The sequence below is a fragment of the Chrysemys picta genome, chromosome 7, assembly GCF_011386835.1.
Source record: "Chrysemys picta bellii isolate R12L10 chromosome 7, ASM1138683v2, whole genome shotgun sequence".
Classification (NCBI taxonomy): domain Eukaryota; kingdom Metazoa; phylum Chordata; order Testudines; family Emydidae; genus Chrysemys; species Chrysemys picta.
This window is the reverse complement of record NC_088797.1, coordinates 117,168,004-117,184,985: the sequence shown is the minus strand read 5'-3', so window position 1 is coordinate 117,184,985 and position 16,982 is coordinate 117,168,004. Positions and strand designations below refer to the sequence as shown.

The 16,982-nt window shown below is 51.9% G+C and overlaps 1 protein-coding gene across 9 annotated transcripts in view; it reads left to right on the top strand.

Annotated features, from left to right (window-relative positions):
• Positions 1–16,982, top strand: part of VWA2 (von Willebrand factor A domain containing 2) — a 76,579-nt gene that overhangs the window by 8,893 nt on the left and 50,704 nt on the right. For 2 of the 9 annotated variants that reach the window (XM_042855288.2, XM_024103600.3), the window contains exons 2-3: positions 5,122–5,216; positions 6,983–7,075. The exons of 4 other annotated variants lie outside the window; for them this stretch is intronic. The gene's annotated coding sequence lies outside the window, so the exon portion shown is untranslated. Of the gene's footprint in view, positions 1–5,121; positions 5,217–6,982; positions 7,076–15,759; positions 16,420–16,982 lie in introns of those variants that run through there. 3 more of the 9 variants (XM_024103604.3, XM_024103601.3, XM_065552464.1) reach the window with 2 other exon arrangements.

The window sequence follows — 16,982 nt, the reverse complement described above, 5'->3', positions numbered from 1 at the left end:
CTCCCATGCCCCCATCCAACCACTCCCCACCCCCTGACAGCCCCCCCCAGAACTCCCGACCCATCTAAACCCCTAGATACAGAACCCGGCCCTTGTTGCTGCCAACTTAGATGGGCAGAAAGGTTACAAATATATATATATTAACCATTTCGAAATGTCAAAGTGACTCCTAGCAATCTTGGAGTCCTTTCCTTTCACAGAAGTGTTACTGTGACCATTGGAGGAGAAGAATGCAGCAGAACATGTTAATCTCTTAGTTGTGTAGTTGAGGTTGTGGAGCTGCTGGCAGGCGTTTGGCATTGTGGAAAGCTGCCATGAAGGAGTGTCTGTTGGGTGGCTGTCTTTTTGAACTGAATTTCTGTTCTTCCATTGTTGCCTGTCGTGAGCAAACACATGCGTCTGTGTCTTATTTCTGAGTGCTTTTGTTTCTAAGACGCTAATGTAGTATTCATCCCACCCCCAACACGCTCCCAGGAAAATAGGATCTTAAAATTTCAGGAGGGAACGTGTGTGTCTGGGAGGGAATGAATCCAGAGGAATTGAAAGGATCAGAATAAGCAGCTCTTTTGTGTCAGCCAAAAACCTAATGGAATAGAGATCGACTGTTTGGTTTTATCTTGGGAGTCAAATCTGCATTTGAAAGAAGACTTCAGTCTACAAAAAATCTGTGCTTTTGGCTGCACTGGGCTGTTGGGTTACTTCTTATTCAGGCCAAATGTTGCATTCCTTTCAAAAAACAATGCCTGGCGTGAACCAGTCATATTATAGCCCATCCACGGAAGTCTAGTTTGGTTTGTTCATAAGATCATTTGAATAAAAACACAACATAATCTTTTTTTTTTTTTCTCTCGTTCTATAAATAGACCCAGGAGGGTTTGAGAAACCAGCCTGGTAAGCCAGCTCTTTTGGTTGTGAGCCAAGCTAAGAGTAGGTGGTAATTAATTAAAGCTACTGGCTGGCACTTTCAAGTAAGCCTCTTCATGCCTCAGCACTGATTTAAGAGGTTCAGACTCAGAAGTTGGGTTTGCAATAAAGCAGTGCACAGTATTAACCATTTTGCTGACATGGTAGTAATGGTGAACTTTAATGGGTATTTTATTATGGTTTCCCATAGTACCCCATAATGACCACGCTATTTCAACAAAAAATCAGCAGTAGGTTACATGAACTGTAAGCTCTATTTTTCCCCGTCTCACAGAAACACCTGCTCAAGCTGTGTGTTCCAGGTCTGCATTTTCCCTGGGTCTTGGATCCATTTGGTTCAGCCTATTATAGACTAAGTTCAGCTCTGGTTCTAGATCAGAGGTGGGCAAACTACGGCCCATGGGACCGTCCTGCCTGGCCCTTGAACTCCCGGCCCGGGAGGCTAGTCCACAGTCCCCCCCCCCCCCCTCCCCCCGCAACCTCAGCTTGCCGTGCCACCAGCAGTCTGGGTGGTAGGACTGCGAGCTCCTGCCGGGTGGCGTGGCTGGCTTCAGACGGGCGGCGCGGCTCAGGGGCGGATTTACCAGCAAACACAGGGTGTCCTGGCATGGGGCCCCCCAACAACAGGGGGTCCCAGGGCCGGGCACTCGGACAGCTCAGCACCGGCGCACCTCCCGTGGGGGGAGAGGGGCTGCACTGCGGGGGCAGGAGAGAGCAAGGAGGGAGTCTCACCTGCAGCCTCAGGGGAGCAGGCGAGAGGTGTGGGTGGCGGGAGCGCGGCGAAGGCAGGCCGGAGAACTCAGGAGGAGCACTGGGCGGCCGCGCAGCCGGCCGGAGAGAAGCAGCACTTTGAAGAGAAAACCACCGCTTCTCTCCGGCTGTGCGACTGCTCCTGAGTCCTCCGCCCATGTTCGCAGGGCCACATTCCGAAAGGGGCTTTAGAGGGGTGGTGGTCAGGGGGTGGGATTCTGGGGGCGGTGGTCAGAGGACAAGGAGCAGGGGCGGTTGGATGGGTCGGGAGTTCTGAGGGGGGCAGTCGGGGCGGGAAGTGGGAGGGGGCGGATAGGGGGTGGAGGCCAGGCTGTTTGGGGAGGCACAGCCTTCCCTACCCGGCCCTCCATACAGTTTTGTCTGTACTCTGTACTGAAGCAACCTAGAATATCCCCTCACCCCCCGCACACCTGTCACATCTGGTAGCAAGTAGGGTCTTGTCCTAGTTTTCCATTGTTGTTAAGTCACGTATGCTTTGGAATTAACTTGTAGTAATCACGCCCTTGGGGAAGAGCAAAAACATAATCTTCCCTTCCTGGCATGTAATGGGGCTGGAAGCTACTGAGGGACACAACAACTTCCTTGCTGAAGCAATGGTTTGTGTTTACTTTCTTTTATTTAAACATACTTTGGACTTGCTAATTTGGCAACACCACATGCGGCAGGGGAGGATTCATTACATCAGTGGCTCTCAACCTTTCCAGATGACTGTGTCCCTTTCAGGAGTCGGGTTTGTCTTGCGTACCCCCAAGTTTCGCCTCACTTAAACTACTTGCTTACAAAATCAGACCTAGAAATACAAGAGTGTCCCAGCACACTAGCACTGAAACATTGCTTACGTTCCCATTTTTACCACATAATTATAAAATAAATCAATTGGAATGTAAATATTATACTTACATTTCAGTGTATAGTCTATAGAGCAGTATAAACAAGTGCATTGTCTGTGATGAAATGTTAGTTTGCACTAACTTCGCTAGTGCTTTTTATGTAGCCCTAGATCAATTCATCTAGGCAAATATCTAGATGAATTGATGTACCCCCTGGAAGACCTCTGTGTACCCTTGGTTGAGAACCACGGCATTAGACCATGTTTGTAAAGCACTCTGGCATCATGAGCAGCACTAGAGAAATGCTGGGTATGATTAGCAGTGGGGTCAGGGCCGGCTCCAGGCACCAAGCACCCAAGCACGTGCTTGGGCTGGCACCTGGTAAGGGGTGGTGGGGGGACCGCGGCGCAGCATTCCGCGGGGCGGGGCGCTCCGGCGGGGGGGGGCGGCGCTCGGGGGGGGGGGGTTCGGCGGGGGCGGGCTCCGGCGGCGCAGCGCTCGGCGGGGGTGGGGGCAGCGCGGGGCTCGGCGGCGCTCGGCATGGGGGGGGGCTCCAGCGCGTGGCGGGGGGGCGGCGCGGGCACGGGCGCTGGAGGGGGGTTCCAGCGGCGCTCAGCAGGGGGCGGGGGCGGGCTCCGGCGGCGCGGCGCTCGGTGGGGGGGGCGGCTCGGCGCTCGGTTCCGGCGGCGCTTGGCGCTCGGGGGTTGCGGTGCTCGGCGGGGGGGGCGGCGCTCTGGGGGTGGCTCTGGTGGGGGGGCCGGCGCGGGGGGGGGGATCGGCTCGGCGGGGGGGGGCTTGGGGGGCGGCGCTTTTTTTTGCTGCTTGGGGCAGCAAAAAAGCTAGAGCCGGCCCTGAGTGGGGTAGTATTAACTTTAATTCTGCAATTCCACTTTTCACTCTAGAGCCACTCTCTCTCTCTCGCTCTCTCTCTCCAGGGACTCAAAAGCACTTTTGCAAACATTAACTAGGCTCACTGCTGGGGCTGGCCAAAAAAATTTGGTGGCAAGTGTCTGATTTCTGCAGAAAATCTTGTTTTTGTTTTTTTTTTTCCTGTCAAAGATGAAAAATTTTCTTTTATTTTTTCCCCGTATTTTGATTTTTTTCTCCAAAACAACATTTTTTTTCTGCAGCAGAAACTAAACCCTTTCCCCAACCTGCTGTACTCCCACCATGCCTGGGAGGGAAGTGTGGAGTACAGAGAGATTATCACACTGAAATGCAGACACTTCTGGGGTGGAAGCCAGACAATGTTCAAAGCATGTGCAAAGCTATATGGGAATCTGGGGCCATTGAGCCCGTCCCCAGTTGTATTTGATAGAATGTGACCATGTGAGTTTGAGTCCTGGCCTACACTACAAATTTATGTTGGTATAACTACGTTACTCAGCTGGCCTTTGACATGCTGATCCTGAGAGTTGTCCTGACCAGATAAGGGCCAAAGAGAGGGACCCAGATGACATTGCCACCTCTGCTGGCTCCAGCTGAATCCCAAACACGACCTGGGATGAAGCGGGATCAGACTTTAACAGCAGCTCCAGCCCATCTCAGTTAACTTCTCTTTTCTGCAAAAGGGCAGTTGGTAGTACCTCTGATACTATCTAAGGCCTTGGCTACACTTACCCGGTAGTTCGGCGGCGAGCGATCGAACTTCTGGGTTCGACTTATCGCGTCTAGTCTGGACGCGATAAGTCGAACCCGGAAGTGCTCGCCGTCGACTGTGGTACTCCAGCTCGGCGAGAGGAGTACCACGGAGTCGACGGGGGAGCCTGCCTGCCGCGTGTGGACCAAGGTAAGTTCGAACTAAGGTACTTCGAACTTCAGCTACGTTATTCACGTAGCTGAAGTTCCGTACCTTAGTTCGAATTAGGGGGTTAGTGTAGACCTGGCCTAAGAGGCTGACAAACACGGGGGCTTTGCAGCCAAAACGCTCTTCGGCCAAAGGGAAAGGGAACAAGGGGTGCTGTTAATATGAAAGCCTTATTTAATACTTTGCATGTGAAATATTTTTCCTTCTTTTCTTCATCTTTAATAAAAGGTTACAAGGATGTTTAACGGTGTGTTTGCCAGGATTCTAAGTAAGCTGAGGTCTCTGTACACCAAACCCCGAACCTTGTTTAACGCTGTTTAATTTTGGACAGTGACTGGGTTATGTTAATACCTTTAGCCCATATATTCTACAACAGTCCATCTAGTCTCTGATCCTTCCTCTGACAGTGGCTGGTATGAGACATTCTGGGGGAAGGTGTAAGAATCCTGAAGTGAGCAATTATGGAATAATCTAACCAGAGGAAAGGTTCCTTTCCTAATCCTCCTCGTCAATTAGAGGGTGCCTTATGCCCTGAGTCATGAAGGTTTATATCCCTACAAGCCTCTTGTGTATGTGCGCACATAATGTTACTATCCTATTGTGGATAGTCTCATTATCCATTTAAATGTCAAGTCCTGGTTTTTGGTTTTTACTCCTGCTAAGCTCTTGGCTAGTTCTAATTTGCAGCAATCATTCTACAAGCTAATTATGTGTTTGCATTTAAACAAAGTTTCCTCACAAAAAGTTCCTCTCAGTCCGGCTCCTAAAAACCAGGTGTTCCCCTCACAGAAACGACCACCACCCTATCACTGACCAGTAGAACTGCTGATCTTGAAGCTGATTCCAAGAACATCATTTTGCTTCACAAGTCAATCCCTGCCCAGGTAGCTATTTCCTTTATCTACTCACTGATAACTGATGTATTTGACAGTTCCCAGACAGCTGTGGAGATGGTGATTGATGGGCAGACGGTCAGGATGTGGCTATCACTGCCTAGTGGAATAAGCCTACAGTAATGGCAGACCTTAGCTACCTGGTCCTCCATTAGTAACGTCCTTCAGATAAGACACTTAGTACAGCTATTAGTTGTATTGCAGTGCGCCCAGTGAGACCAGAGCCCCATTGAGCTAATTGTACAAACAGGTAGGAAGACACCATTTCTACCCCATATAGTTTCAATAAGATGGACCAAATAAGTGATAGAGGACAAAGGATGGTCTGGGGACTGGGGTGGAAGGAGATCTGGGTTCAGTGACTATCTCAGCCAGAGCTTTGCTGCAATAGTGATGGTGGCATCCAAAGCTGATCTGCAGTCATCTATCACTTAAGGTCAAAGTCCTGCATTCCCTCGGGCTCTGATAAGTAATGGGTTGAAAACTGATGAATGGTAAAACCAATTGACATTTGACATGCCCTCTGTTTATATCTTTGTCTTCATGGGTTATATATCAGTTTGGAATCTTAACCGTTTCAACCTGCATGTGACCCCAGTAGGGTGTATACTGTACCCCCTCCCTCCCAGCTGCTAGGAAGGTAAGATCTGCCACAAAAAGGACAGTGTTTAGAAAAGGAGCTAAATGTTGATGTTAGTTTGTTTACTTGAGCGAAAGCAAGTGTCTGAGCTAAAATATGTAAAGGCTTTTGCCATCCGCTCAGTCTCTGTGATTGAGCCGTTGCATTTGGATCTGAGATTTACATTCCTGCAACACTAAATGTGGTTAACTTGAAAACTACGTTAAAAAACAGTGGCAGCCTCATACCTGTGCTACCTGGGTAGATGCATATTTACCTCTGCATGCAAGAGATCTAATAAGTGTCCAGCAGCTGACAGGAATAGATAATTCCAATACTAGCGCTGCCAAGGGCGTGACCCTCTTTTCACTACTTGTCCCTTTGTGATACAGTGTCACTGGGTAGCAATGCACCACATTAGGGATCTTTTCCTACAATCTCCTCCCTCCCTGTTTTGCAGTGGCCAGCAGTGGGTATGCAGAAGCTGGGTGTCCATACCAAGGGCCAGAGAGAACTGCAAGGAGCCCCGCTTGTCTTGCTTTGCTCCACATACTGTGGGCAGCCTTGAATTAGAATACATACCTTTGCTGTTTAGAGATGGTTAGGGAGCAGCAGTACAGTCAGAACTCTTGAGAGAATTTTCATTGTTAAAGTAGACATAGCCTGTCATTGGTTTGTAAAATTTATCAAACGTTTTGAGATCTTTGGTGAAAGGTTGAGTAGTATGAGTTTGACTAAGAAGGGGGCAGAACATCCAACCCCCCAGAAGATCCTTTGCCCTCCAATGCACCGAGTGATGACCCTTCTTCTCCACCTCGCCTCTCCTGGCCCTTGCTATTCCCATGACGATCAGTTCTAAGGAGAGAAAAAGCAACATTCCATCAGTTGCAAAGGTCTGATCTTTCTGCTGTCTCTCCCCCATTTTTGTCTTTCTGGTGTCATCTTAGCCGAGCCATTTTGTAAACATCAAGGTATGTTGCTGTTGGGTAACCCTCAGTAAAATGTTTGTGTCCTTTTCTCATCACCCACTGTATAAACACAGGCCTCTCTGTTCACTGCTGTTTGCTGCACGGTATAGTTAATCAGGACAGATCTAATTAACTGCATCGTGCCTTCTGAAACCTTTTTTTGTTTACAGGTCTGTTTAGGAATGCTACGTAATGAAGCTGTGGTCAGGTCCTGAGCATGTGGGATGTGAGAGGTTAGGGTCAGTGCTTGCCTTTGTAATGAGGTTAGTTTTTCTGGAGACTCTAAATAGTGTATGTAAAGGGTGGGTTTTGTTTTTGTATTTGTACCTCCTGGCAATGAGGATAATAATCAGACCCCTTTTGTTCCTTCAGCTGTCAATTGGATATGCTCCCACTTACAAATGTAACTCAACCTGAGGTTATGTGGGAGAACACGGAGTCTGTCATTCAAATGAGAGACAGTTCTTGCATACCTCACTTGATAAGAGAATCCCTTTTCCTAGACACCCATAGGTTGGATAATGCTAACACTTAGCGTGTCTGGAATACCACTACCTTCCATCCAAGGATCTCAACATCATTGAATGTAGACTGAGGAGTCTAACTGCATTGCACTCTGTATATGGGGAAATTGAGACACAGAAAGGTGCAGGGACTTAACCAAGGTCACATAGGATTTTAGGGCCAGATTGCCAAATGGATTTAGGTGCTTAAAGATGCAGCTTAGGCACCTAGTGGGATTTTCAAAAGCACCAAAGCAGATTTGGTGCCTCAGTCTGGTTTCAATGGGACTCAGGTATCTTGCCACTAAAGGTACTGCAAAGAAAAACCTGTGTTGTTGAATCTGAGCCTGGGTCAATTGACTCAGGCTTGTGTGATTGGGCTGTGAGGCTAAAACTAGCAGTGTAGATGTTCCCGCTCGGGCTGGAGCCTGGACTCTGAGACCCTCCCTGGATTACAGAGCCCAGGCTTCATCCCGAGCAGGAACATCAACTCTGCTTTTTTTAGCCTCGTAGGTTGGGCCCTGGAAGCCTGAGTCAATTGACCCAGGCTAAGACTCAGCACCTGGGGGTTTTCTTTGCAGTGTAGACATACCTGGGTGTCATAGCTGGGAATGAACTCTGGTATCTTGGCTCCCGGCCCTCCATCTTGTACGTAAGATGAACTAGTCTCCATGTTCCATGCCATTTGTCTTTCCTGGGACTGACACTCGCAATGCGAACCAAAGAGCATCCTCCGTGCAGTGAGAGAATTTGTCTTCAGGCCCTAGGACCTCATTTCCTTCCGTGTGTCTTCTGACTAGTTTACCCTTATGTCTGAGTCCTTTGTGCTTCTGTTTTCCTCTGTGCTCCCCTCCTGAACGTTCCCCCACCCCTAGAAGGGTGATATGTTTTGGCTAAGAGACCTTCTCTCACACAGTGCTAGAGAAGAGTTTAAATGTTACCTACTACGTATACATTGGTTGCTACTGATGCCAAACCTGTGTGTGATCAAGGAAAGGTCAAGGTAGCATGAGTTTATCAGCCTGATTGTGCAGTCCTAACTCAGGGGCATAGTCCCACTGGACTGCAGCATTCAGTCTATAACGCCCTCCCCACACACACACGTTAAGAAAAGCAGTTCGGCTTTTGGCAACGAGAACAAATCGCACTCACGTTAAAGTAAGATCTGTGAATCCTGAAGTCAACCTGCTTAAAGCTGACCCTGTGTAGCCCTGTTTTGAAATGGGAGTTGATCAAAGTCCTCTTGAATTTTCAGTAGGTGGCAGCAGGGTCCACCCAGCCCGTTTGTGCAAGTGAGCTGATGCACTGTCGATTTGCACCGCAGCTTGCTGCGCGCTAACTGCCCATGGAAACAAGCTCTAAGACGACAAGCCGCACATCGCAGGAAAGCCATTTGCTGTTCAGAAAACCCCCCTTCTGAGTAATGTCTAGGATTGAAATCATCATCCCACGAAAATCAAAGGATCATCCACCCTAAAGATGGAGAATAGACTTTTCTTGTTAACTACCCCTGGAAATGCAGGATTGTTCCCTACTGTATATTCTGAAGTGTGTTGTCTCGATCAGATTTAAATCTCGACAGCAATGGAGTTTCCACTCTTTCCCTTGAAAGGCAATTACCCACCCTAATAGACCTTACCTGTACATTAGGAAATGTCCCTGATTCTCTTTAATTACATGTTCTACTTGGCCTTTGCCGTGAAACCCAGAGAAGGACCCATGCTGCAGCCTTCCAAGTTTGTTCTGTGCATGCCAGCGCACCCACCATTTCGTCACTGGCTTTAGAAATCAACATACAGATTTTAACTGGAAAGCCTGGACCACAGCAAAGTTGGGCACCAACCAGACCCCAAATCTGTATATTTGAAAATGTCACCCGGGCTGAGGGCTTGAGGTTAGAAGAGATTTGTAAGCCCCCATAAATTCAAAAGGCAGATGAAGTGCAATGGAAAAAGAGACATGTTTAATTCTGGGGATGTTCTGCACAACCAGCAATCAGTTAACTCTCTTTCTTCTTCGAGTGCTTGCTCATATCCATTCCATTAGGTGTGTGCGCGCCGCGTGCACGATCGTCGGAAGATTTTTACCCTAGCAACACCGGCGGGTCGGCTGTGGAGCCCCCTAGAGTGGCGCCTTCATGGCGCTGAATATATACCCCAGCCGACCCGGCGCCCCCTCAGTTCCTTCTTACCGCCCCTGACGGTCGTTGGAACTGTGGAGCGCTGCTTAGCTGTTCTCCACTCTCCCTAGCTTAGTTCGTTATTCGCAGTTATAGTTATAGTTATAGTCCTAGTGTTTATAGTTAAATAGTTCAATAGTTTTAAAAGTTGTCTAGTTGTTATAATAGTTCAGGGGATTAAGGGGGTCGTCTCCCCCTTTTCTCCCCCGGCCGCGGGGCCGGGCTCATGCCCAACGCTCCCGGCTTCAAGCTGTGCGCCTCCTGCGCTAAGCCTATGCCCACGAGCGACCCGCACGACTCCTGTCTGAAGTGCCTGGGAGAGTCCCATCAAACAGATAAGTGCAAGATCTGTAAGGCCTTCAGACCAAGGACCAAGAAGGAGCGGGACTTTCGGCTCCGGCAACTCCTGATGGAGGCGGCACTTAGTCCGGACGCTCCATCTACAAGTCAGGCCCCGGCACCTAGCGCCTCGGTGCGCAATGCCCCGGCGGCACCGGCCATGACGACCACGCGAGTGGCGTCAGATGAGCCTTCCCGGCACCGGACCTCGTCGGCACCGCAAGCACAGCAAGTGCCTCGGCGCCGGTCATTATCCCCAGGGCATAAGAAAGCCCATAAGACGGGGACCTCCGTGCCGAAGACGCTGGCTCCCCCAGTGCCGGGGGTAGAGCCGCGTACGCCGGTGGAGCACCGGAAACAGGTGCCTCCAGCACCGTCGACTCCGGCGCCGAGGCCGTTGAGTCCGGTGCAGACGGCGTCTCCACCGAGGCCGGCGGTGATACAGTGCCTCCCGTCGACGCCAGAGACCTTCGCGGCGGCGAGAGACTTAATAGCTCTCACGGAGCCGGCACCGCCTCAACCACCGGCACCGACGGCACCGTTGCCTCGCCCGGTCCAGTCGAGGGGGAAACCTGCCTTGATGCGCCCTCCATCGCAAGGGCTGGAACCTCGGCACCGATCCAGGTCCCGAAGCAGGTCCCCACGCCGCTCGCAGTCCCGGCACCGAATATCACCTCGGCACCGGTCGTACTCGCGGCCAAGATCTTCTTCGCGGCACTGCTCTACGTCTCGGCACCGCTATGATCGTCGGCACCGATCAACGTCGAGACGTAGTTCTCGGCACCGCTACGGTCGCCGCTCGACGTCGAGAGGCCGCTCCCGGTACCGGGCATACTCCAGGTCCTCGTCGAGGTCCAGATCCGACTCCCGGCACCGACGAGGTCATCGGCACCGGTCGCGGTCCCGGCACCGATCGCCGGCACCGCGTGGAGATAGATCATCTCCAGACCGGCACCGTGCGGCACCGCAGCCCACGGGAATCGTCTCGACGCTCTCGGCACCGCCATGGCCATCGAGATCGGGGTCTCGCTCCTCGGAGGACCTCTCGAGATCGGCATACCCCCCTCAGGGGCAAGCCGAGGAACAGGACTTGGGCCATTGGCAGAACATAACAGAGGACCATTCTCATGGCCCATCTCACTGGTCGTTTTGGACCCCGTGGGCGTACCATCAGGCGCAAGGGGCTCCAGTTGCTTCGACCTCTCGCTCCGGTCACTCTGTTAGAAGGGCCCCGGAGTCCACCATCTCTCGGCCTCCGCCAGGGGGCATGGAGGCTTCCGTGTCCGCACCACCTGACGCCCTGGACTCAAGCGCAGGTGATGCTCCGGCCCAGGAGCAGGGAGACCAGGACCCTCCCTTGGATCCTGTTCCACCGGAGGCATCTTCCTCTTCCTCTCCGGATGAGGCAGTGGCGGGCACATCGTGCACAGGTCCACCTCCAATAGATCTTCGGGCTCACCAAGATCTTCTGCGTCGGATGGCCCGTAATATGGACCTGCAGGCGGAGGAGATAGTGGAGGTGCACGACCCCATCGTGAATATCCTCGGAGCGGATGCCCCATTGAGGGTGGCGTTACCCCTGATCCGCACGATACAAGCCAATGTATCTACGATATGGCAGACTCCTGCCTCTATCCCACCCACAGCGAGAGGGGTGGAAAGGAAATACTTTGTCCCGTCTAAAGACTACGGGTACTTGTATACCCACCCCCAGCCGTGTTCACTGGTGGTGGCATCAGTGAACGCAAGGGAGCGCCACGGTCAGCAGGCCGCAGCGCCCAAATCGAAGGAGGCTAAGCGCCTCGATTTATTCGGCCGTAAAGTTTACTCAGCCGGAGGGCTGCAACTTAGAGCGGCTAATCAACAGGCGCTCTTGAGCCGCTATAGCTTTAACTCCTGGAACTCTATGGGGAAGTTCAAAGAGTTGGTTCCCCAAGAGTCCAGGGAGGAGTTTGGAGCCCTGGTGGAGGAGGGTAAGAAGGTGGCTCGGTCCTCCTTACAGGCCTCCTTAGACATAGCGGACTCTGCTGCGAGAACCCTGGCCTCAGGTATCGCTATGCGGAGGATCTCCTGGCTCCAGGTTTCGGGTCTGCCTCAGGAACTGCAGCAAACCCTGCAGGATCTGCCCTTTGAAGGACAAGGGTTGTTTTCAGAAAAGACGGACTCTCGCCTGCAGAGCCTCAAGGACTCCAGGACGATCATGCGTTCCTTGGGGATGCATGTTGTGGGCCCTCAGCGCAGGCCATTTAGACCGCAGCCTCAGCGCTTCTACCCCCCCCCCCGCCTCGTCAGAGACAGGACTCGACCCGGAGGCGAGGATGAGGTGGTAGAAGAAGGTGGACCGGCCCTCAACCTGGTCAGAACCAGGGGCCACCTAGACCACCTTCAGGCCCCAGGCAGAACTTTTGAAGGTGCGGTCGAGGACGGCGCCCCAGTCATCCCACAGGATCCAGCCCCATCCTTTCGGGATCGCCTTTCCCATTTCCACCATGCCTGGTCCCTTATAACCTCGGACCGTTGGGTCCTTCGCACGGTGGACAGGGGATATGCTATCCAGTTTTCCTCAATTCCCCCCTCCTCCCCCCATTCCCCGTCCCTCTTCAGGGACCCTTCTCACGAGCAACTTCTTACACAGGAAGTTTCCATGCTCCTTGCTATGGGGGTCATAGAGGAGGTTCCAGTGGAGTTAAGGGGCAGGGGATTCTATTCCCGTTACTTCCTCATTCCCAAGTCCAAAGGAGGTCTGCGACCCATCTTGGACTTGCGCGGACTCAACAAATTCATAGTAAAGTTGAAGTTCCGCATGGTCTCTTTGGGGACCATTATCCCTTCCCTCGATCCTGGAGACTGGTTCGCCGCCCTCGACATGAAAGATGCATACTTTCACATAGCAATTTACCCGCCTCACAGACGCTTCCTGCGGTTCGTGGTAAGCAAGGTGCACTACCAATTTGCAGTCCTTCCCTTCGGCCTATCCTCGGCCCCAAGGGTGTTCACGAAATGTATGGCTGTCGTGGCAGCGTACCTTCGTCGGCAAGGGATACAGGTGTTCCCGTACCTAGACGACTGGCTGGTACGCGGTCGCACCAAAGAACAAGTTCGAGATCACGTCCACATAATAGTGCACACATTCAACAAGTTGGGTATCCCACTCAACAAGGACAAATCCACTCTGGAACCTACCCAGAGAATAGAATTCATCGGCGCGGTTCTAGACTCCAGACGTGCACAAGCCATCCTGCCAGACAATCGCTTTTGCACCATCACGAGCCTCATTCAAGGACTCAAGGCCTTCCCTACTACCACGGTGAGGTCGTGCCTTACCCTGCTGGGTCACATGGCTTCCTGCACGTACGTAACCAGGCATGCCAGACTTCGGCTTCGCCCACTCCAGACCTGGGTGTCATCAATATACCGCCCACATCGGGACAGCCTGAACATGGTGGTCACGGTCCCAAACTCGGTCCTGACCTCCCTCACATGGTGGCTAGACCACAAGGTGGTTTGCGAGGGGATGCCGTTTCACGCCCCACAACCCTCTCTGCACCTGGTCACAGACGCTTCATCCCTGGGTTAGGGCGCCCATCTCAGCGAACACCATACCCAGGGCCTGTGGACTGCACCCCAGATAGCCCTGCACATCAATGTTCGGGAACTGATGGCGGTGCGCCTGGCGTGCCAGGCATTTCTCAACCTCCTACGTGGCCGCTGTGTGTTAGTTCTCATCGACAACACCACGGCCATGTTTTACATCAACAAGCAAGGAGGAGCACGTTCGTCAATTCTATGCCAAGAGGCCATTCGCCTGTGGGGCTTCTGCATCGCCCACTCAATCCATCTCACGGCATCGTTCCTCCCTGGAGTCCAGAACACTCTGGCGGACCGACTCAGCAGGTCCTTTCAAACACACGAGTGGTCTATCCGTCCGGACATCATACATTCCGTTTTCCAGAAGTGGGGGTTTCCCCAGATAGACCTGTTTGCATCTCAAGACAACAGGAAGTGCCACGTGTTCTGCTCCCTGCAAGGTCGAGCTCCGGGCTCCCTCTCGGATGCGTTTCTCCTTCCCTGGAAAGACCACCTGTTTTATGCCTTCCCTCCATTTCCGCTGGTCCACAAGGTACTGCTCAAATTGCGCAGAGACCAGGCACAGGTGATTCTGATCGCCCCAGCGTGGCCGAGACAACATTGGTACACCACGCTGTTGGAGCTCTCGGTTCAGACACCGATCCCGCTTCCATCATGCCCGGATCTCATCTCTCAGGACCACGGCCGCCTGCGTCACCCCGACCTGCAATCACTCCACCTCACGGCGTGGCTGCTCCATGGTTCACCCAGGCAGAGCAGCAGTGCTCGCACTCTGTCCAACAGATTCTGCTGAGCAGTAGGAAGCCCTCAACACGGACCACATACTTGGCCAAGTGGAAGCGGTTCTCCTGTTGGTGCGAACAACGAGCCACGTCCCCGTTACAGGCACCTATCCCTCTCATTTTGGAATATCTCCTCTCCCTAAAACAGCAAGGGTTGGCGATATCTTCAATTAGAGTTCACCTGGCCGCTATATCGGCCTTTCACCCAGGGGAACTCGCGTCCTCGGTATTTTCTAACCCGATGGTCGTTAGATTCCTCAAGGGCTTAGACCGGATGTACCCACAACAACGTCAGCCCGTTCCAACGTGGGACCTCAACCTGGTTCTCTCCAAGCTCACAGGTCCTCCATTCGAGCCACTGGCCACCTGTTCACTTTTGTACCTATCCTGGAAGACAGCCTTCCTCGTAGCCATCACCTCAGCAAGGCGCGTTTCTGAACTCAGGGCGCTTACATCCGAGCCCCCTTACACAGTTTTCCATAAGGATAAAGTGCAGCTCCGCCCACATCCTGCCTTTCTCCCTAAGGTGGTTTCTCCATTTCATATCAACCAGGATATATTTCTCCCGGTCTTTCATCCTAAACCACATGCTACTCGCCAGGATCAACGTTTGCATTCTCTGGACGTACGCAGGGCCCTGGCCTTCTATATTGACCGCACAAGGCACTTTAGAAAGACGACGCAACTCTTCGTTGCAGTGGCCGACCGAATGAAAGGCTCACCGGTCTCATCACAACGCCTATCCTCCTGGATTACGTCTTGCATCCGGACTTGCTACGACCTGGCAGGTGTCTCAGTACCACACCTCACCGCTCACTCCACGAGGGCCCAAGCTTCCTCGACGGCTTTCCTGGCGCAAGTTCCGATCCAGGACATTTGTAGAGCTGCGGTTTGGTCGTCAGTCCACACGTTTACAGAACACTATGCACTAGTGCAGCAGTCCAGGGACGATGCTGCCTTCGGATCAGCAGTTTTGCACACAGCAATGTCTCACTCCGACCCCACCACCTAAGTTGGGCTTGGGAGTCACCTAATGGAATGGATATGAGCAAGCACTCGAAGAAGAAAAGACGGTTACTCACCGTTGTAACTGTTGTTCTTCGAGATGTGTTGCTCATATCCATTCCAAACCCGCCCCCCGTCCCCACTGTCGGAGTAGCCGGCAAGAAGGAACTGAGGGGGCGCCGGGTCGGCTGGGGTATATATTCAGCGCCATGAAGGCGCCACTCTAGGGGGCTCCACAGCCGACCCGCCGGTGTTGCTAGGGTAAAAATCTTCCGACGATCGTGCACGCGGCGCGCACACACCTAATGGAATGGATATGAGCAACACATCTCGAAGAACAACAGTTACAACGGTGAGTAACCGTCTTTTCTTGGCATTCAGCATCTTCAAGGGCAATTTCAGCCTGCCCCAGTATGTACAGTGCATCCATATACACGCTTCAAGCAGGACAACCATCTAGGAATGCACACCTAGAAAGTAGAGACGTGCCCTGGCTGAGAAATCTAGAACCTAGCCTGCTTAAAAGGTCGGTTGCTGATGTTGATAGGAATGGGCAATCCAAGTCAACTCATAAATGCTGTATGGCAGGGATTTTCTGTATCCTTGTAATCCTGATTGCTATTATGGTAGCGCCCAAAGGCCCCATTGTGTCTGGTTTTTATCACTTTAACCAAGGGATCTTCCATTATGACTAAACAGACAGGCTTTGGAAAAAGTCTGGTCGCCTTTTTTCCTCCTCTCTTTTCGCCCAGTGCATTTCTTCCTTTGCCATTTCTGTCTGAGAGCAGAAGGAGAAGGACCAAATTCCATGACAGAGGCTTTATTTCCATCCTGATTTTGGACCTCTCCTCCCATGATGCTCTGGCCTATCCTGAGTCTGTCAATCCCTATGGTCTGGTGCCGTGACTGTCCACTTATTTACCTGTAACCTTTGCCTGAGGGGTGTGTGTGATCGGGTTATGTATATAACACCTAATCAGAGTGAACAGTGTGATGGCAGCAAATGTCATGTTAGGGTACGTCTACACTACCCGCTGGATCGGCGGGTAGTGATCGATCTATCAGGGATTGATTTATTGCATCTAGTGTAGACACAATAAATCGATCCCCGATCGCTCTGCTGTCGACTCCGGAACTCCACCACGGCGAGAAGCGGAAGCGGAGTCAACAGGGGAGCGGCAGCCGTCGATCCTGCACCGCAAGGACGCGAAGTAAGTGATTCTAAGTTGATCTAAGATACATCGACTTCAGCTACGCTATTCTCGTAGCTGAAGTTGTATATCTTAGATCAATTTCCTCCCCCCCGCCCCTCCCCCCCCCCCCCCCCCCCAGTGTAGACCAGGCCTTAGTTCCATGATTGTTTTGGAACCGGTTAGTTAGGAAGGGGTCAGCTAAATAGAAAGAAAAGGGAAGGAGGAAGAGGGCACCCCTGAATCCTAGTGTCCCAAGAATTGCACAGCTCTCAGTCTGGAAGGAAGGGGTGGCCCCAACGGGGCCCCATTTTCCCCTTCCCTCAGTTCAGCAGTCCCTGCTTCAGTTGCTTCTGCAGCCATTTCTACTGTCTGGAGTCTCTATTGCAGGTTACTTCAAACAGGGAAACAAACATATTTATAAGATTTTTTTCCCCTCCTTTTTCTCGCCCTCAATTTACATCTTGATCTCTTTTTTTTAATTCTCTCTTCCCACCAGCCCCTTTTCCTAAGTGTCTCTGTTTGTGTATTATATATATGCGTCTTTAGGGCAAACAAACTTTCTCAAGTGATGATGTTAGACA